The 22,142-nt window shown below is 45.4% G+C and overlaps 1 protein-coding gene across 4 annotated transcripts in view; it reads left to right on the plus strand.

The window, feature by feature from the left end:
* The first annotated feature begins 11,250 nt into the window (after nucleotides 1-11,250).
* Nucleotides 11,251-22,142, plus strand: part of Scap (SREBF chaperone) — a 48,806-nt gene continuing 37,914 nt past the window's right edge. The window contains exons 1-3 of one of the 4 annotated variants that reach the window (XM_029481422.2): nucleotides 11,251-11,385; nucleotides 13,104-13,259; nucleotides 13,993-14,093. The gene's annotated coding sequence lies outside the window, so the exon portion shown is untranslated. Of the gene's footprint in view, nucleotides 11,386-11,673; nucleotides 11,695-13,103; nucleotides 13,260-13,992; nucleotides 14,094-22,142 lie in introns of those variants that run through there. The other 3 variants (XM_085828064.1, XM_021171333.2, XM_085828065.1) reach the window with 3 other exon arrangements.

The raw sequence follows: 22,142 nt of genomic DNA on the forward strand, positions 1-22,142 counted from the left end.
GTCTCTCAAAATCCGTGCCTTGTTTTTACATGTAAATGAATCCACTAATAAAACTAAAAATTGCCGGGCGTGGTGGCGCACTCCTTTAATCCCAGCACTCGGGAGGCAGAGGCAGGCGGATTTTTGAGTTCGAGGCCAGCCTGGTCTACAAAGTGAGTGCCAGGACAGCCAGGGCTATACAGAGAAACCCTGTCTCGAAAAACAAAAAAAACAAAAAAAAAAAAAACTAAAAATTTTATGGATTGTGTGTGTATGTTCCTGTGTTGAATTCACAGCTTTGCATGTGTTCGGCAAGTGCTCTGTGACTGAATTATGCCCATAGTTTTTTTTTATATAGTTACTAATTTAAAAACCAGCTCAAGCCGGGTGGTGGTGGCGCACACCTTTAGTCCCAGCACTTGGGAGGCAGAGGCAGGCGGATTACTGAGTTTGAGGCCAGCCTGGTCTACAGAGTGAGTTCCAGGACAGCCAGCGCTACACAGAGAAACCCTGTCTGGGGGCGGGGGGGGGAACAAAACAACAGCTCAAAATAACATTGGAAAGGAGAAAGCGATATTCCCCTTCACCTTCTTTTTCCTTGCCCAGTGTAAGTGTTAACTTGAGTGTGGTGGTACATACCTTTAATCCCGAGGCAGAGTGAGGTAGAGATTATGAGTTTGAGGCCAGCCTAGTATACATAAGTTCTAGGCCAACCAGGGCTACAGAGTGTCTCAAAACAAAAACAGTTATTACATTTACTTGTGTGTGTGTGTGTATGTGTGTACATATATACATCATGTCACACATGGGGTGGTGGTCAGAGAACATTGGTCAGGAGTCAGTTTTCTCCTTCCATCTTGTGGGTTTCAGGGATCCAAACTCAGGTCACCAAGCTTGGCAGCAAGCACCCAATTAAGGCTGTCTCTATGGCCTCCTCTCAGTGACCTGTGTGCTGTGGTTCCTGCTGACCTTAGTCCCAGTTCTATTGCTGTGATGAGATACCATGACCAAGGCAACTCTTATAAAAGAAAACATTTTATTGGGGCTTGCAAATTGTTCCATTGGCTTATTCAATTATCATCACGGAGGGAGCATGGCAGCATGCATGGCTCTGGAGCAGTAACTGAGAGCTAAATCTTAGTCTGCAGGCAAAGTGTGTGTGTGTGTTAGGGGGGGAGGTAGAAGGGAGAGGAATATGGAGAGGGAGAGGAATATGGGGAGGGAGGGAGGGGAAGGGAGGGGCCGAGTGTTTGAAACCTCAAACTCACCCCCTGTGACACAACACTTCTTTGAGCCAGGCCACTGCCCCTAATCCTTCAAATCCTTTCAAACAGTTCTACTCCCTGGTGACTAAGCAATCAAAAGGGCCTCTGGGGCCATTCTTATTCAAACCTCCACAGGTGAGGAAAAGCAGGATTGGTCAGCGGAACCTTTCACTAACAGCCTCAGAAGTAAATCCCCAAAGCGCCTCATCACAGCAGGTAAAAGCAGCGCTCTCAGACACAGACTCCATCACCACCCCCAACTGCTGGAGAAAGTCAGTGGTCCAAGTGGAAGTGGAGTATTGTAGCCAGCATGTGGACCTCCCTGCAATAATCAACATCCCTGGAAGATGCTCCGTTTTTCAGGGAAAGTGTGCAGGGTCCTGGCGGCCAAAGAGAAAGCTATTTTGTTTTCTACACAGATTTCACTATGTAGGCCAGACTGGCCTTAAGTTCATAGCAGTACTCTTACCCCAGCCTCTTGAGTCAAGCTTGGGATTATAGACTTGGGCCAATATTTACTACTACTACTTCTTCTTCTTCTTCTTCTTCTTCTTCTTCTTCTTCTTCTTCTTCTTCTTCTTCTTCGATTTATTTATTTATTTTTATGTATATGTGTTGCGGCCTGCCCGTAGTCCACAACACGAAAGGTTCACTGAGAATGGCAGTTCACTGAAAAGAGAGGAATCTAGACGGGGCGGAAGAAACAATGGAGCCAAGACAAGATTCTGATCAAAGCTCAATTTTACTAATTCCAGACACTCAGTTATAAAGGAAGGGGGAGGGAACCCAACTTCCCGCCAAGTAACTCAGGGTCCAGTAGCAGGACGAACATGTGTGTGCCTCCAGGCAGCAAAGGCAGGTTCCAGCAGTGGGCGTGGCAGGACGAATGAGCCGGTAGCTCCACCCTTGAGCAGGCAGGTTCCAGGCTGGGGGAAGGGAGGCCACATATATGAGTATACACTGTAGCTGTACAGATAGTTGTGAGCCTTCATCTGGTTGTTAGGAATTGAATTTAGGACCTCTGCTCGATCCAGCCCAAAGATTTATATATTATTATACATAAGTACACTGTAGCTGTCTTCAGACGCACCAGAAGAAGGCGTCAAATCTTAATACATGTGGTTGTGAGCCACCATGTGGTTGCTGGGATTTGAACACAGAACCTTTGGAAGAGCAGGCAGTGCTTCTTACCCGCTGAGCCATCTCACCAGCCCTCCTTCTGGTCTTGAGACAGGTTCTTTCCATGGAGTCATGGCTGGCTTCGAGTTCACTAGGTAGCCCATGTTGGTCTCAAACTCTCAACTCTGTGTCCAGCTTCTTGACTGCCAGGCTAACAGGTTCATGTCACTCAGCTCTGATCCCATCCATTCATTTGTTTATTTATTGTCAGAGTCTCATTATGTCACTGCTGCTTGTCTGGGACTCTATTTAGACCAGGCAGGTCTCAAACTCACAGAGATCCACCTGCCTCTGCCTCCCAATTGCTGGAATTAAAGTCATGTGCATCTCAGCTATGTGATGTAATGTGAGTGCCTAGTGCTGGCAGAGGCAGAAGTGGGCATTGAATCCCCTGTAGCTGGAGGTGCAGATGGTTATAAGCAATGGATGGACCAAACCTGAGTTCTGTGCAAGAGCAAGCAAGTGCTCTTAACCACTGAGCTACCTCTGTAGCTTATTTTATTACTTTAAAATAGTTTAAGCTGGGCATGGTGGTGCAAGCCTTTGGGAGGCAGAGGTAGGCAGATCTATTAGTTTTAGGCCAACATGGTCTACCTAGTGAGCTTCAGGCCAGCCAGAGCTACACAGTGAAGCCCTGGGTCAGAAAACCAAAACATATATTGTAATCTCAAATTAATAAAAACTCAAAAGATTTTATTTTATCTTCTAGTTATCTGTATGCATGGGTGTCATGTGCAGGTGTCTGCTAAAGCCAGAAGAGGGCCCTTTAATCATCCTCTGGGGCAGAGGTTACAGTCAGTTGTGAGCAGCCTGAGATGGATGCTCAGAACAAAACTCAGGTCTGTGAGAGCAACTTGAGCTCCTAACTGGTGAGGCATCCTCTAGCCCCTGATTCCATCTGTTTGAAATGCCCAGAAAGAGAAGATCTATAGAGACAATGGATGATCTATAGAGACAGACAGATAATGGATTAGTCATATTTGGGGGCTGGGAATCGGAAATGGGGATTCATTTAACCTCTCTAGGCCTTACTTTCCTCATTTAAAAAGCTCCTATTTAATGGGTTCATTTTTATTACAAAGTTTTATTACATTTAATTTATTTCTGCTTATTTGAGTGTGTGTGTGTGTGTGTGTGTGTGTGTGTGTGTTTGTATGTGCCATAGCATATATGTGGAGGTCAGGTGACAGCCTGTCAGAGTTGATTCTCTTTTCTCTGCATCTCAGAGATCTAACTCAGGTCTTCAGGCTTAAAAGCACATATCTTTACCTGCTGAGCCATTTCAGTGGCCCAGTATTTTAATTAATTAATTAATTTTTGGTTTTTCGAGACAGGGTTTCTCTGTATAGCCATGGCTGTCCTGGAACTCACTTTGTAGACCAGGCTGGCCTCGAACTCAGAAATCCACCTGCCTCTGCCTCTGTCTCCCAAGTTCTGGGACTAAAGGCGTGTGCCACCACGCCCGGCTTATAATTTTTTTTTAAAGATTTTTCTTAAGTGTTTAATTATCTGCACGCATGTGTGTCTATAGAAGGCTATGAATGCATGTGCCTGCTGAGATATGAAGAGAATGTCTATCCAATCCCCTGGAGCTGGAGTTAGTTATGAAACAGCCAGGTGTTAGTGCTGTAGATTAAATTCAAGTTCTCTAAAGAGCAATACAAGCTCTTCCCTGCTATGGCATCTCCCAGCCCCTGGCTGCATTTGTCTGAAACTGGATCTATAGAGACATACAGAAGATTATTAGCTGTTTTTTTAAAAACTTGAATTTGTCTTGTTTGCTTATCTGTTCGTTTGGTTGGTTGGTTGGTTGGTTGGTGGTTGGTTAGTTAGTTGCTGAATGATCGCTTGGTTGTTTGGTTGGTTGGTTGAGACTGACTGAACCCTGGTTAGCCTTGAACTGGCATCTATCTTGCCTCTGCCTCTTGCATGCTGGAAATGTAGGTATGCATCATGATGCGTGGTGATCCATCTTATCACTTATGCATTTCCAATAAGTTCCAGATAATCTGATTATAGTTGGTGCATATAACAGTTCAGCCAAAGTTCAACCTGACTTCAGCTTGGTCCCCAGGAGAAACACATCCAAGTTTTTAAAAACTAAAAGGAAGTTGGGCTATGCTGGTACATGCCTTTAATCCCAGCATTAAGGTCTCTGAATTCAAGGCCAGCCTGGACTCCAGAGCAAGTTCCAGGATGGCCGGGGCTACATAGAGAAACCAAAAAACAAACAAAAAGCCAACGGTTACTAAATGTAACAGGAAGTCATCAAAAGTTTAACAATCCCAGTAGTTACATTTCTATCCTGTGTCTAGTGTTATATTTGATCTCAATTAATCTCAGAACAATCTTCAAAGTTAGAGAATAAGTCTATCTAACAAATGCAGGTACCTACCCCCAAAGCAGTGGTTCTTAACCTAGGGTGGTTGCATATCAGATATTTACATTATGATTCATAACAGTAACAAAATTACAGTTATAAAGTAGCAAGGAAATGATTTCATGGTTGGAGGTCACCGCAACACGAGGAAGTGGATCAAAGGGTCACAGCAGTAGGAAGGTTGAGAACCACTGCCCTAAAGAGAACATGAGCTGGACGTAGGATGCACAAGATTCCAGCACCCAGAAGGCAAGGGCAGACAGATCTGTGAGTTCAAGACCAGCCTGGTTTACATAGTGAGTTCTACAAGGGATATATCATGAGACCCTGGCTTTCAAAAAGAAAAATGTGATCGAAATTGGCAATATGATTAAGCAAAATGGCTGCCCCAGGACAAGCTGCTTGGTTTCAATTCCAGTTCTGATATAAGCTACAGCTCTGTGGCTGAGGGAATTTATTTAACCTCAGGAAATCTCAAATGACAAGCCAAGACCCAGGACATGATGGACACTGCCCTCTGAGGCTTTTGAAAGAAATTAAACCAGAACATGGACACAATAAAACGCCTTGATTCCAGTAAGTGGCAGTCACTGTAATTACTGTTACAGTCACTTAAAAATATTCAAACTCCCAATGCCGCATTGGTGTTCATCCAGTGTCTGCATTTTCTAGCAGGCTTTCACCATCTGTCACATACCAAGGATACAATACAATAATGTCCAGCCTATAAATTCCAGCACCCAGTCAGAAGAGGCAGGAGAATCACTGTAAATTCAAGGCCATTCATATTCTATAGCTATCTAGGGATATAGCTCCTTGGTAGAGTGCTGCCTAGCATTTGTGAGGGCCTAGGTTGAATCAACAGAGCTGCAAAAATAAACAAATAGAAATACTGCTCTTCCAGAGGACCCAGGTTCGTTTCCTAGCTTCCACATGGTACTCATAACCATCACAACATCCCAGGAGCAAGGGATCCAGCGCCCTCTTCTGACTGCTGACACATCATGCATGCACAAAGTGTACATGGAGGTAGAGCATCTATATGCATAACGTAAAATAACTTAATTTTGGGCTGGAGAGATGGCTCAGTAGTTAAGAGCACTGACTGCTCTTCCAGAGGTCCTGATTTTTTTTTTTTAAAGATTTATTTATTTATTATATGTAAGTACACTGTAGCTGTCTTCAGACACTCCAGAAGAGGGCGCCAGATCTTGTTACGGATGGTTGTGAGCCACCATGTGGTTGCTAGGATTTGAACTCTGGACCTTCGGAAGAGCAGTCGGGTGCTCTTACCCACTGAGCCATCTCACCCCAGAGGTCTTGATTTTAATTCCCAGCGATCACATGGTGGCTCACAACCATTTATAATGTGATCTGATGCCCTCTTCCAGCATGCAGGTATACATGAAGATAGAGCACTCATACATAAAATAAATAAATCTTTTTTTAAATTTTAAAGCTGGGCAGTGGTGGCGTACGCCTTTAATCCCAGCACTTGGGAGGCAGAGGCAGGCGGATTTCTGAGTTCCAGGCCAGTCTGGTCTACAAAGTGAGTTCAAAAATTATTTTTTGAAATTGTAATACTTTTTTTTTCTTGGCTTTTTGACAGAGGCTAGCCTGAAGCTCTCTATGTAGACTAGGCTGGCCTCCTGTTGTGCCTGTTTCATGAGCCCCAAAAGACCACCAAGGAGCCAATTCCGATGCAGTCTCATTCAGGTCTTTATTCAAGCTCGAGCTTGGGCCACTCCATCGTCACTGATGCAGCAGGACAGGAGGGTGAAGCCCCGAGCCTAGTTTCAAGCAAGCATGTATAGAAGCAAGCAAACAAGCGAGGGGGTGTATAACTTGGCACACATCTGGTTGGGGGGAGCTATCATTGGAACTTGTTGCCCTTTAAAATGATCGGCTGGGCTGAGCCCAAGTGGGCTCTTCTCTCCATGTTTCCTTTCCAACTTCTGGGTGCTGAGGCAGTGGGTATCTTCTTTATGGAGTCCTGCAGGACAAGCAATCCAAGTAGCTGGAGCTGAATGGCCCCAGGACCGTGCTTTTTACAAGCTCTTGTAAAAGGCCCAAGGCCTGCAGTGTGGCATCACCCAGGGGAGCCACCTTAAATGCAAAATCCCAGTTGAACCTTTTAGATCCAGCCTGTAATCTCAGCTACTGTGGAGGTTGAGACAGGAGAGTCCCATTCTAGGTCTACCTAGCAACTTAGGTGAGACTGTCTCAAAATAATAAGGCTTGAAAAAAGTGGGGTGTTGTTCAGTTGGCCGAATGCTTGGTCACCACAACACAGCCCTCAGGAGTACAGGGGAACGTATCTCAGTTACACAGGATGCAGTGTCTTGGCCACACTAGCCTGACAGCAAAGCGGGGCCTTGTGCACAAGTGTTTGGATTCTGTTCTGGCTGGTTTTTGTCAACTTGACACAAACTAGAGTCATCCGAGAAGAGAGAACCTCAGTGGAGAAAATGCCCCTGTCAGACTGTCCTGTAGGCAGGCCCATGGGGAATTTTCTTGATTGACAGTTCATTTTGAAGGGCCTAGCCCACTGTGGGTAAGGCTGCCTCTGAACAGGTAGTCCTGGGATGGATAAGGAAGGCTGAGTGTGATGTCACTTTTAATCCCAGTTCTAGGCAGGCAGATCTCTGTGTTCAAGGCCAGCCAGGGCTCTGGGGTCTGGAGCATAATCTGTTCCTTCATACTCTGTTTTAGTCCCTGTCTTGGCCTCCCTTCACGATGGACTATAAAACCTAAGTGAAATAAAGCCTTCCCCCCCCCCGTGTTAAATAAATAAATAAATAGTGCTGGGATTAAAGGCGTGCGCCACCACGCCCGGCTTGGGGGCCGACTCTTAGCAGAAGGTGGCTCTCACCTCGGCAGCCATCTCGAGCTTACAGGTGGTACTTTTCCACCCTGACCAGAGACTTGTTTTCCTAAGATATTTTTGCAAGAAGCCCACCACAGCTGAACACTCTGATAACATCTTGTTTTTCCCCTATATACCCTGGACTTGTGGTTAAGTGTCTCCAGCTGCCCTCCCCAGCTTGTGATTATATACCCATAGTTGCCTTCCAATAAACGAGACTTGATCAGATAGCCTGTGTTGTCTCCATTCTTCCAGTCTCTTGCCCCCTCAGTCCCCACTCTCTTTCTTGCAGACCCCATTGACTGGCCCATGGACTTAGTCAAGGCACAACTGTAACTTCTGCTTTCCTCCTGATTGGTGGCTGTTAGGGAGTGACCTGGAGACCAGTGATAGGTCAGGCTTGATGGTTAACTAGTTCAACCTTAGGTCAGCTTCTCTAAGATGGAGCCTGATGCCAAGATGGAGTTGGTCAGGTCTCTCCAACTTGGAGATCTGCCTGCCTCTGCCTTTGAAGTTCTGGGATTAAACTGTATGACTCTATATGTGGCTAAAATGAGATCTTTAAAAATAACAAAAGGATCTAGAGAGATGGCTTAGTGGAAGCAGCAAGTGCTCTTAAAATATAATTATACTATATACAATATAATTATATCACATATAATATAATTATATATAACTATATATATATATAGATATAGATATAGATAGATAGATTGAGTAAGTGTGGAGCCCTGTGGCCGGTGTGTGGGGACATGAGTTCACTTCCTCCCACACTAACCTCCTCTCCCCTCATTCCTAGGCAATCTTAGTGCAGAAGCCTTGCCTGTGTCTGTCCTCAGGCTTTGGGCTCTGTGGCTGCCCAGCCTGCCTGTGTTCTAATCGCCTGACCGGTCTGTCCCTGACCTTGACTTCTCAGGCAGACATAGGAAAAACCACTTTGCCCCCAGTGCTAGATATCAGACCCAAGGCCTAGGGCAGCAGTCAGCAGCTGTGCAGAAAAGCTACTTTGTATGGCTCCTGCTGGGTTCCGTGTCCTGGACTGCCTGGTGTAAAGGTGAGCCCCAGGCTAGCCATGGCAACATACCTCAAAAGGTTGGGTGGGGAAAGGGCAGGGTGTGGGAGTGACAGCCATTTCCTCTCTGGAGAGCTGACTGTCCTGCCGGCCCAGGGTTCAGCAGAAATCTGGTTTGCCTTAACTTTTCCCTGAGTGACTTTGTTGTGAGGTGGGTTTAGGGCCTTAGTCTTTTCAGGAACTTGGTTGTAAAAGAAAGCACTCAACCCTGTAGGGTCATAACAGGCTTAGTCGGAAAGTCTGATAGACTGTGCCGGAGAGGTGGCTCAGGATGTAGAGCGCTTCTCTAGGAGTCAGAGTGGTGGAAACAAAAATATGGTGCTGAACAGGGCTGGTGAGATGGCTCAGTGGGTAAGAGCACCCGACTGCTCTTCCGAAGGTCCAGAGTTCAAATCCCAGCAACCACATGGTGGCTCACAACCATCCGCAACGAGATCTGGCGCCCTCTTCTGGAGTGTCTGAAGACAGCTACAGTGTACTTAGATATAATAAATAAATCTTAAAAAAAAAAAAAAGAAAAAAAAATATGGTGCTGAACAAAGACACATAGAGGGAAAATAACTCAGCAAGGCAAGTTCTTTCACAAAAAAGGATGGGCTGGCGAGCGTACCAGGGCAGGCGAAAGTGTGTTTTAGTCTTTATTTTAATGCAGGTGGTGACTGTCTTTTCCCCATTGGCGGAAGTCCAACCTCAGAGTCTTTTGAGGTTAACTAGGTTTTAAAAGAATACGTGTAAAGGAAATTAAGAAAAAGGGGGAAGAGTTCTCTGTTCTAGGCTATCACATTCAAGAACTTGTGTGTGTGTGTGTGTGTTGTGAAAATAAAAGTTTTACCAGGTGGAGAGGATTAAAAGATTTTAATTATCTACATAAAAGTTTCACAAGGTGGGGAGACTTATGGAATATTAGTCCTTGGAGGGCAAGGCTACCTTTGATAAAAACAAATAAACAAGCAAACAAACGAAAAATGATTCTTCACAGTTGAGACCCTAGGCTTGGATTTCCAGAACTGCAAATGAACAGCCCTGAAAAGCTAAGTGGGGCTCAGCCACAGAGTATTCGTGTAACAGATGACTTGGGTTCAAGTTGAGCACCCAAAGCAAAAGCAGACACCCAGCAAATAAAACTGGAAAGATTTTACATTCTCACAAGGAAAGAGACGGCGGTCAGAGCCGGAGAAACCAGGGATGGAGAAGGAGATGCTCACTCCCAGGCTCCTGAGAGGGCAGACCTGGTACTTGAGGGATAAGGCTTGGAGGAAGTGACCTGAGGATGGAGCGGAGGGGGGATGGGCTTCCCTACCCTGCTTTCTACTGTTGCTTCTAATTTAAAAACAAAGAAAAGAAAAGGAAAAAACAATCTTTTATTTTCTTCGATTTTTAAAATAAGGTAGCCTTTGAACAATACACCCCTGGAACTCACCACGAGCTCACATCGGTTCTGCCTCAGACTCCTGAGTGCTGGGCTCACAAGCGTTGGCCACCAGTTCTGGTGTTTCAGTCTGCTTCTCTGTGCTATGATAAAACATGAACCCAAATCAACCTGGGGCTGAGGTGGGGGCCACAGAGATAGCTCCATAGTTAAAGACACTCGTTGCTCTAGCAGAGGACCAGAGATCTTTCCAGCAACTTCACAGGGGCTCACAACCGTAACTCCAGTTTTAGGGGGAGTTGAAGCCCACCTTAGGGAACCAGGAACGTCTCCACAGGCAGGCTTGAGGACAAATGGAAGCATAGCAACCAGGGTTGGGGCTGTTGCTAAGTGTTTGGAACCTCACTTTCCCCAAGGCCAAATGAGAGAGCACATACCATATGCTTAACTCAGCATTTACCAGGGCAGTCACTCAGCATAATCCGTTACATGTGCAAGTCGACTGGTGGCAGGTCAGAAGGTGGAAGAGACTCAGACACCCATAGTTCCTCCACGTGGGAATAAACACTGAGTATATATTTTCCACTTTACCCTATGCATTGTATTTTTAACAAAAATGGAATCATAACACCAGCTTGGTTTTGAACTAGCTTTCATTATAAGTGCTCATTTAACATCCTTGGTGTTGGAGGCTCCTATACCTAGTTCATCAACTGCATACACTTGCTATTTAGCTCAGTTGCTTCTAATCCCCTGGTTTGTTTGTTAGTTTTCTTTTTGATGCTGCTGGGGATCAAACCCAGGGCCCCTAGAGTCTCAGGCAAGCGCTCTACCACTGAGCCATACACCCAGCCCCGCTTCTAATCCTTTGGCACTATAAAGCATGGAACACGAGCTCTTGCGCATGTTCTGATCACTTCCCGCGGACGGTGATGCTGTCAAAACTCCCAAGTGTTACTAGCCACCTTTTTCCAGGCCACAGGCAACTCCAGTACTTCCTCTCGCAGTTGTGTGGCAGGGGACCACCAGGGGGCGAACCCGAGCCGCTGGCAGTGCCAGACTACGCATGCGCACGCCGCCGGGAGCACGTGTGGAGGGCGGCGGAGCGGGAGGGGAAAGGTAGGAGTTGAGAGGTGAAGGGGCGGGGAGCTGCGCGGGCGCCGGGCGGCCGGGAGGGAGAGGGCGGGCTCCAAACACCGGACCGCGGGCCAGGAGCGCGCAGGCCGTTCTCCGCCGCTCGGTCGCCGCCGCCCGGGAGCTGCCTCGCTGCCACAGGTACCTCAGCGCGCGTCTGCACGGTGCGGCTGGGCCCCGGCGCCGGCCTCGCGCCGCTCGTGCCCGGGAGTTCCGGGATGCGGGCGAGCCCGGGCAGGGGCGCGCGGGCGTGGGCGCTGTCCAGCAGCCCGAGGCGCGGCTCCGGAGACCGCAGTCTGGAGCGGGGGGCCGGACGGTCGCGCGTCCCCCTTCCCGACCGCGCCCCCGCCCGGGCCGAGCTGCCTGGGTCGCGATGGGTTCAGGCTGAGTGAGCTCAGGCAGGCAGGCTCGCCGCTGGAACCTGCTTTGGGGTTGTCTGGGGTTTCCAGGGTGAGGGCTAGACCCTGTGACTCAGTCCTGCCTCTTTCCGAAGATCCGATAGCCAGGCAACATGTAGATTCTCTGCTGGGCGTGCTCGGTTTCTGGTTTTATGTGTTGCTTAAACCTAAACTTTGCTCGCTTATGTTGCTCATGTTTACTTCCAAGGTGGTTTTGTTGCATCAGGGTTATAATGGGATAGCGCTAGCTGCAGCGAGTCTCGGGGGTCCACACTGCATCTCAGAAAGTTGTGCAGATGGAGGCGATGAAGAGGGCAGTGAGCCACAGGTGGCGGCGGGTGAGGGGTGGGAGTGGGGTCCTGGCGGTAGTCTTCCTTAGTTTAGCTTATTTATCTCTTATGGTGAAGGAAGCGATGAATAAATAAGTTCATGATGATCTTGCAGTAATTCTTGTGAAGTCGGCATAGGAACAGTCTTGAATGATGCGTTTGGGTGCGTTTGTAGAGTTTGCTTATGCAGTGTGCAGCCATCTCAAGGTGTGCTAAACATTAAAGCTTTTCTTAGAGTCAGGATCAAGTGTATCTAGTCAGTGCTGAATGCATTTTAGGTGTAGCTTGTGTGATGGGATGCTCAAGTGAAGATTGTATGTTATGAAGTATATGTTAATGTATTTCAGATCTAAAGGCTTTTTATATATTTGCAGTGTTTCTGCTTGGCACATATTTTGTTTTTTTGTTTTTTTTTTTAACGACCAACAGTAAATACAAGTATAAACATTATTCCTATACTCATCATTAAGTTACTTGGGGACAGGTGCCTAGGGCATTGGTCTACCACTGAGCAACACCTGTGGCTTTTTATTTTGAGTTGGGCTTCGTTGCCCTGGCTGACCACAAAGTTTCATCCTTCTGCCTCGGTTTCCTGACTATGTGGGATAGCAGATGTGTGTGCTCCGGCTCCTGCTCAGCACTCATTCTTTGGTCAGGTTGAAATGCAAGAGCTGGTTTTCCCTTACTTGAAACTCTGTTGGTGTTGAATACTCTCTTGTTACTGGGGGGGTGGGGGTGGGGGGAGTACCTCTCCAGATGTTTCCATGTGCTTTATAAGTCACTGGCTTGGGAACCCTACCCCCTACCACCCATTTAGATTACTGTCCTGAGGTGGGCACAAAACCTTTACTCTTAGTTTGTGGCTAGAACACAGAACCATAAAAATTGTGATTTGCCTGAGGCCATATGTAAGCTGCTTAACTGTCCTGTTGGGAAAGGGACCATGCCTGCCTTCTGTTTGTATTTGTTAATGTGGGTGGTTAGGGTTGCCACAGTTAAGGATCACTCTAGATGCTCCTCTCTGTGAGCCTAGAATTCATGTGCACTTTGCTCACTTTGACTGTCTGTATCCTTCTGTTGGCTGCGACAAGTACCGCATGTGTGGTTTTCATTCTCTCTCCCATGGAACCAGTTTCCAGGGTCATCCAGTGTGTGCACGGAGGATCAGGCCTTCAAACCGTGTCTTCCGGATTCTGCCGTACGAGCTCCTGACCCTGGAACTTACCACTGTCCTGAGTTGGCTAAAGAAACAAGATCTGGGTGACTTTAGCCACCTAAAGTGATCTTTGTGGGTAATATTTATGGAATTTTTCAAGGCTCTGGCTGTTGGGCACAGTGTTAGTTTATCTAAAGTTCCGTAATGAACAGATGAGACGATAGTGCTAGTCTGTGGGTGAATTTCAGGCAAGTGTTCTCACTGGCCAGTTAGGGGCTGTGCCTTTATGCGAACTTGTTTGCCCGACAACAGTCCGTGTTTTCCTGCAGATGTGCCCACTGGCTTCATAGTCTCTCTATTGTTCTCTTAGCAAATGGGAGGTGGTAGAGGAGGTGGTATGAGTGGAGGAAGCAGCCTGTGTCCAAGATGGCACATCTCAGTGCGGCACGGCTCTCTCTCCTCTTCCCCACTTGGCTTGTTAGACTTTTCTAATTTTTAATTTTTTAAAAAATTTGTGGAAAATAATACATAACATAAAATGTATAATTTTAATGATTAAATAGAGCAGTCAGGGATATTAAATATACTTACAGTGTTGTATAGCTGTCATTATTACCCATTTCCAGAACTTCTTAATTATTGTACACAGAAACTGTCCCCATTAAACAGTCCATATTTCCTGTGCCGCCTACTGCTGGCAACCTCTGTTGTACTCTTTTTTTTCTGTGAGCTTGCTTGTGATAAGTTCTTTCATCTGAGGAGAATTGTAATTATGCCTTTTAGATTATTTCACTTTTGTTTAATGTGTATGAATGTTTTGCTTTCATGTTTGTATGTGTACCATATGTATGCGTGGTGCCCTCAGAGGTCAGAAGAGGCTATCAGATCCCCTGGAACTGGAATTAGGAATGGTTGTGAACGACCATGTGTGTGTTGGAAGCCAAACCTGACAGTCTGCAAGAACAGGTACCTTTAACTGCTGAACGTGTTCCCTCCAGCCCCAGGTCTTTCTTTTGTGTCTGGTTTCTTTCACCTTGTTTTGAAGGTTCATTCATGTATTGTTTATTACATTTAATTCCTTTCTCAGATCAAATTATATTATTTTGTTTGTATAGCCACATTTTTTTTCAAGGGTTTCTGTTTATAGCCAGGGCTGTCCTGGAACTCATAGACTAGGCTGGCCTTGAACTCAGAGATCCACCTGCCTCTGCTTCCCAAGTGCTGGGATTACGGATGCTGCTATATAGCTACATTTTAAAAGAAATCTATCTTTCAATGAAGATTGGAGCTATTTCTACCTTTTGGCTATTAGGAATGGTGACTTCAGGAACATGAGTGTACAGTTAGTCAAAAGACTGACAATTAGGAGGAACACAAGTGTATAGATCTTTGGATTTTTATTTTTTTTTTTAGATTTATTTATTTATATGTACACACCCCAGAAGAGGGCATCAGATCTCATTACAGATGATTGTGAGCCACCACGTGGTTCCTGGGATTTGAATTCGGGACCTTCGGAAGAGCTGTCAGTACTCTTAACCGCTGAGCCATCTCTCCAGCCTGATCTTTGAATTCTTACTTTTAGTTCATTGCATGTTTTTTGTGTGCTATTTGGATATACAGTTGTCTGTCAGTATCCATAGGAGATTGGTTACAGGAACCCTTTTAGGCACTAAAATGTGTGAGTTTTTATGTGTATGGGTATATTGCTTGCATGCATGTCTGTGCACCACATACATGCAGTGCCCTGGAAGGCAGAGGGGCTGCTACATCTTTAGGAACTAGAGTCACAGATGGTCGTGAGCTCCCATGTGAGTGCTGGAAACAAGCCCTGGTCCTCTGTAAGAGCAGCCAGCACTCTCAACTGCTGACCCATGTCTCCACCCCCTAGGTTTATTTATAGTGTTTTTAATTACATGAAGGTGTTTGTGTCTGTATGTGGGTATGTTCTCATAGTGCAGAGGCGCTAGGAGCTGGAGCTGGAGTTACAGGCAGGTGTTTGTAAGCTGTCTAATGTAAGCACTGGGAACTCAGTAGTACACGCTTAGCAACTGGTGTAGCTCTGTATCCCTCTTTGTGTGGCTTTGAATTGTGTTGATCTCTCTTGTTGGGTCATAAAAGTTCTTTATATATTCTAGATGTTAATCCTCTGCTATATAAATGATTTGCAGATATTTTCTCCCCTTTTTTTTTCTTGGCTGTCCTGTGTTTTTGAAAAGGACCTGAGGTTTTGTTTGTTTGTTTGTTTGGTTGGTTTTTTGAGGCAGAGTTTCTCTGTATAGCCCTAGCTGTCCTGGAACTCTCTGTGTAGACCAGGCTGGCCTTGAACTTGGGGATCTGCATGTCTGTGCCTCCTGAGTGTTGGGATTATTGGAAAGGGCCACTGTACTCTGCAGCTGTGGTGCTGAGAGTTTTGAGGACTCCAGCCCCTAGAAAAGGAACGCTAGGTGAGCTGCTGCGTTGTGTCTTTCTTCCGAGTCACTCTCCACTCAGAGGCATCTTTTTGCATTCTTTGTGGTTAGAGTGGAACCTGTTCCTTCCACGCCACACTTGTAGTAAGGAATCTTGAAGTGGTAATGACAGAGCAAAGGCTCATCACATCTTCCATTTTGGGGATTAGGTTATAAGTTGTCTAGAGCCTTGGTGTCTTCTGTCAGAGCATATTACCAGCAGAAGTCAGGCAAAAGGTTTCTAGCTAGTGGACTTGATTCTGTTGGTATATGGCAGGTAGGGGTGTGGGTGGGGGACAGCCCTGGCCTTGCTTCTGCTAGCATGAGCTGAGGCTGAGGCACCCGTAAGGACCCAGCTGGATGGTTTTTCTGGCTTTCAGATAGATTCTCTGGGAGCTAGAGAGACCGCTCAGCGCTTCAGAGCACTTGTTGCTCCTGTAGAGGGTCGGAGTTTGGGACTCAGTGTCCACATCAGGCCATCACAACTACTCCAATTCCAGGGCGTTGGACACTGGACCTCTTTTGCTCCTTGGGCACCTGAATACATGCCCTTATACACATATGCAGATACACACATACACATCTAAGTGAGCATTTAAACAATTAGAATCGAGTTTTTCCTTGTTAGCAGAGATAAATCAGTTCAATCATCTTACTAATTATTCTTGACTAGGTCACAAAGGAATAAAAGGGGCCCTTTACGTGTTGTTACTCGATTGAGGAGATGATGGATCTGGCTGTGACAACCATCACAATCCACGAATACGACTAGTTCTTCCTTTAGTGCAGGTGTTGCTCTGCATCCCAGCCATGACTCGAGAATGTGGGAAATCCTCCTCCTTAGTGCTTGTGCTTCAGAGTCCCTGAAATCCACTTCATTCATTAACTGAAATGAAATTCCTTTCTATTTTCAGTACGGTTAGCTTGGTCTGTTGAAAATTCCTCCAGGTTATTTGTCTAGTTTTGATGCTTAGAGAAGCTAAATTTCTTGCCCTGAGCATTGCTGCTTTGCAAAATAAAACAAAAATATAACTTTTTCCTCCCTAAAGATTAAATTGTTTGTACTGGTGGACTAGTTTAGCTCGGTGGCCAGAGCTGCAGTGACTTTCCATCCTAGTCCAAAAGAGGTACCAGGTGCACCCAGGGAACACAAGGTGCCTCGGTGGTGACCTTCTCCCTCGAGGGAGTGCAGGCAGTAATGGGTGCTGACAGTGTCTAAAAGCGCCCAGAGCTGCAAATCCAACCACAGAAGCTCAGGAGGAGGCTGCTGCACCCACAGAAAAGCTTCCTTCATTAGTTTACAATTTTAGCCTTTAAAATGCAGAAATTTATTTACAGAACCTAAAATTGAAAAGTTGTAAGTGTGTGCACAGGAATAGTGTTCCTTTTCTTCCGCTCCTGTTACAGATCTTCTCCCTGGTGACAGAAGGACGATCTCATGTGTCCGTTCAGGGGTGTTTATGCATATACAGACAAACACTGAGTGTTTGGTTTTTTTTTTTTTTTTTTTTTGAGTTAGGGTTTCTTTATGTATCCTTGGCTGGCCTGGAACTCATTATGTAGACCAAGCTGACTTTGAACTCACAGACATCACCTGCCTCTGTCTTCCAAGTGCTGGAATTAAAGATGTGCACCACCATGGTCTGGCTTCCTTCTATCTTTAAAGTGTGTTCTGGGGATCAGACTCAGGCAAGTGCCTTACCTACTGAGCTGTCTTGCTAGACCTGTCTTGTAGATTGATATTTAAAATTATCATTATGCATTTTATATATTTTTTGCCTTTATATCTTTAATACATTTGGGGTTTATTTTAGTGTGAACTATAGTTTGAACTTAATTTTTTCCAGACGTGTATCCATTTGCAGAATACCTGTTGTTGAAGAAGCCATCTTTCTCTCAACTGCTTAAAATTTCTCATCATGTTCTATATGTGATATACTTTGCCACATGTACTTGTGGATCTGTTGACAGAGTTTTTTTTCTGTTCTAGAAATCTGAGTATTTAGGCGTTAGTACCCACTTTTAACTACTCTGTAATGTTTTGATATGTGGTAAACTTAGTAGTATATACATACATGCAGAAAAAAACACTCATACATATAAAATTAACTAAGTGAATCTAAAAACATGTTTTAAAAATTAAGCCCTATATATTTTATTTTATTTTATTTCATTTTAATTTACGTGTATGTGTGTTTTGAGACATGGTTTCCCTCTGTAGCCTTGGTTGTCTAGGAACTCACTCTGTACACCAGTCTAGCCTGGTCTTCTCCTTCCCAAACACTGAGATTAAAGGCATGCACTACCACCTGGCCAAATCCTACATGTTTTAGTGGGACTATGTTACATTTTTAGGTTAACGTAGGAAGAATAATTTCTTTGAGATAGTGCCTCACTATACAGTGCTGGCTGGCCTGGAATCCTCTGTGTAGACCAGACTAGCCTCCATCCAACTCGTTAGTCAGTCTGTGGGGCAGGAACTGCAGGTGTGCACCACCAACCACACCCAGTGTGTGATATTCTTGTGATACCAATCCTTACTGAGAATAGGGCATGGCTTCTCTTTGTTCAAACCTTATATGTTCCATAGAGAAACCTAAAGGTCTTTTTCTTTTGCTTTTTTAGTATTTTGAATTATTTATATCTTCTGCTTATTCATGATAGATGTAAAAGCATTGATTTATTTTTAAAATTTGCTGATTTATCGTGTGTGTGTGTGTGTGTGTGTGTGTGCACTCACATGTGCTACCATTGCTGAGTGTAGGTCAGAGGACAGTTTATCTCTCTTCACCAGGTGAAAGCCAGCTTAGGTCATCAGCTTAGTGGCAAACATTCACACCCACTGAACCATCTTGCCAGCCTGGCATGGATTTCCTAAATGTCAGTTCTCACTGACTTATCTGATCCTTTTACCAACTGTAAAAGATTTCAGTTGATTTTATTGGATTTTCTAGAGATGTAACATCTGCAATAATAAAGATGCAAACAAAACAAAACACCCTTTCCTTTTCAGTTACATGATTAGGGATGGGCTGATTTTGTCCATTTGGAGTGAGGCAGGCACCTGGATTAGTAAAACACCTCTGCCTGTGTCTGTGAGGTTTATTTCCAGAGAGGATTAACAAGGGGCTGGCCTGGGGTAGACAGGGCCCAAACTGAATCCAGGAGGAAGAGGAGAAAGCCTGCTACTTCAGACATTTTCCTTCCCTCTGCTTCTTGATCAGCATGATGAAGCTACATTGTTCCTTCATCCCTTTTCTGCCATTCCAGACCTCTGAAACTGAGCAGAGATAAATGATGCCTGAGTTCGAGGCCAGCCTGGTCTACAAAGTGAGTGCCAGGACAGCCAGGGCTACACAGAGAAACCCTGTCTCGAAAAAAACCAAAAAAAAAAAAAAAAAAAAATGATGCCTTTATGTCCATATTTTGTCACAGCCTCATTTCCCTGGGACCCATTTTCCCTGCTACTCAAACGTAGTTGCTGTGACACCGCGCCTTCTGGGTCTTTTGGAACTGATATGCTGGAGCTTTAACAGGCTTGGAGAGCTGGGAGTCGGGTGACACATGTCTGTATCCCAGAATCCCAGGCTGGTGGATCTTTGAGTTCGAGGCCAGCCTGGTCTATAGAGTGAGTTTCAGGATAGCCAGGGATATGCAGAAACTGTCTCAAAAGGGGTTGGAGCTGTGAGCTAGGGAAGTCCTATAGTGCTGCCTACAGAACTTAGCCCGTGATGCTGGTAAGAGCACATATGAGAATGCTGATACAAATATAGGCAGTAAGGACTGTGCTGAGGATTTTGGGTGGGAACAAGGACTCTGTTGAAATTAGACTAGAAGTCATTTATGTTACATTCTAGCAGAAAATGTGTCTACATTTTGCCCAGGCCTGATGCAGGCTTATATTCCCATCTCCCAAGGAAGACTGAGGCAGGACGATGGCAACTTACTGAGATTCTGTCTCCAAGTTTTTTAAAGAAGTAAAGAGAGAACTTGGGATTGGCTTAGTGGTCGAGTGCTGTGTGGTTCCTAGGTTCCATCTTTTTACCAGAAGAAGAGAAGAAATTATCTTTGTTTTGTCTGGGTCTGAGATTTTTGTGAGAGTAAGTTTAAGGATGGTAAATTAGTGGTGGGAGATGTAAGTCAACTTGTTGAATACTTGCCTAGTATCCCAAAGTTCTAGATTTGATCCCCAACACTACATAGATTGAGTATGGAGGCAAATGCCTGTCGTTCCAGGGACCAGGAGGTGGAGACTGGAGGATCAGAAAGGAGTTCAAGGTGATCATCAGGTACTTAGCAAGTGTGAGGCTCTTCTGGATTATAGAAAGACTGTCAAAAAAAAAAAAAAAAAAAAAAACGTGAGGGAAGGTGGGGTCTGTAGGTGTGGGGTGAAGGGGCGGAGAATGTGGGGTGATAGGAAGTGGGAACCATGAGGAAGTTCCAAGGCACTGCGGAATTCAGCTAGGGTGGTTTATAGTGGCAGTGGGAGGATAAAGCAGAACTGAAGGGTTTGGAAACCTTGCAGTATACTCAGAGAGAGCAGGAAAGCCTGGTAGGACTGTTAAGGAAACCAGACATAATAGTCTGCAGCAAAGCAGTAGCAAAGGCGCATTGAGAACGTCTCAGAAATCAGCCAGATTCTGCCTATAGCATCACGCTCAAGCACGGAAAGGCTTTAACTCATTAGAGAGACTGCTTTGGGAAGGGAGCCCTGGGATGCCCTGCTGCACAGGATTGCCTAGAGTTCTACTGGGGCTCTCAGTTAGAGGTCCCTGCAGCCATGGCTTGAGGGGCCCTAGCTAGTGCTTGAGTTGGCAGATCACAGTTTTTCAGAAATACAGAATATGAGTTACGGGGGTAGTGGAGGCTTCCACCCAAATTTTTCTCTTTTTCTTTTCTTTCTTTATTTTTTGTGTTTTTGCCATAGAAATCAGAGGGACAGTCTGTGGGAATCAGTTCTCACCTTTCACCATGTGGCTCCCAAGGACTGAATTCAGGTCATCATCTTGGCAGAGAGCCTTTATCCACTGAGCCATTGCTCCTTTAATCCTAGTACTAGGGAGGCAGAGGCAGGCAGATCTCTGAGTTCCAGGACGGCCAGGGCTACACTGTAAAACTCTGTCTCAAAAACAAACAAACAAACAAACAAACAATTCAAAAGCCCACAACCCCCCAAAATAGCAACAACAAAGGAAAACCTGAAAGATCAGAGTCAGGATCTCCATGGTTGGCCTTGAGGGTACGGTGAATATAGCTGTGAGTGGAGCTAGAGATGCAGTGGAGACCACAGGAAATCAGAGATGCCAAGAACCTGGAATGTATCCTAAGGAAAGTCATGGGAGTGAGCAGAGACAGCCTGAGAGAGAAGTCTTGTGGGCTGTGGCCAGCAAAACCATAGAAGCAAGTTGTTCTTTAAAGCAAATCACTTCCTGGTTTGATGCTATGGGGTTTGATATTTGGCCCTCCTCCTTTTCCGTACCACAGTTTATCCCTTTTAGAATTGGACTATTGGGGCTGGAGAGATGGCTTGGCAATTAAGAGTACTTAACTGTTTTTGCATAGGATGCAGGTTCGAGTCCCTGCTACTCACATAGTGACTCATAACTGTCCATAGCTCCAATTCTAGGGGATCTGACATAGGGGTTTCAGTATATTTTGAACATGTAATAAAAAGTGTGGCCTCATCAAAAAGATGTGCAGCCAGTAGATAGACATTTAACGCTTTTGTATGCAGGGTGTCCAACATAAGCAGATCTTTAATTTTAATTTACTGTTCCTGCTGTTATGGTTGGAAGATGAGCCAGATGTCAGGTGCAAATTTGGACAGCAAAATTAATAACCATTAGAATTGGGCAGGCGAGGGGTGGTGGAGATTTACCTGCCCTATTTGCCAGTTTACTATATGGTAAAAATGTTTCATCAGAATTAATTTGGCAACTCTAGGGCGTCAGATTGATGGCAATGCTTCCCCAAGAGCATGTGGTTGGGGCCTTTCCTAGACTTTTCTAGCTCTCACCAGATATAGGTAGACCCAGTGATTTGCCTTTCTGATATGCTCTCAGGTGCTGCTGTTAGTTTGGGGACCATTCTCTAAAATGTCATCGGTATAGGGAAGGAGTAAACAAAGTGTGGACAGCAGTTGGCTCAGTGGGTAAGGCACTGGCCACACAAGCCTGAGGACCTGACTTCAGCCTCGGGACCCGCACAAAGGTGAAAGGACAGAACTGAGTCCAGAACGTTGACTTCTGACCTCCTCATTTGATCCATGCTGTGTGTCTGTGTCCGTGTCCATCCCCTGTGCCGATCACGTGATGCTCTTGAGTACACATATACGTTTTAAAAATACCAGGTGGAGGGGGTTTTAGGCTGGGACATTTGTGAAAGACCGGATGGATGAAACACTCCCTCTATTAGTTTATTCAATTTATTGTAGTGTGTGTGTGTGCGCGTGTGCGTGCGTGCGCACATGAGCATATGTGGAGGTCAGGGGACAGTTTTGGAGAGCTGGTTCTCTCCTTCCACAGAGGGAGGGTTCCGAGGACAGAACTTAGTCAAGCTTGTGTTA

This window comes from Mus caroli, unplaced genomic scaffold (assembly GCF_978045245.1).
Source record: "Mus caroli unplaced genomic scaffold, Mus_caroli_1 scaffold_11, whole genome shotgun sequence".
Taxonomy (NCBI): Eukaryota; Metazoa; Chordata; class Mammalia; order Rodentia; family Muridae; genus Mus; species Mus caroli.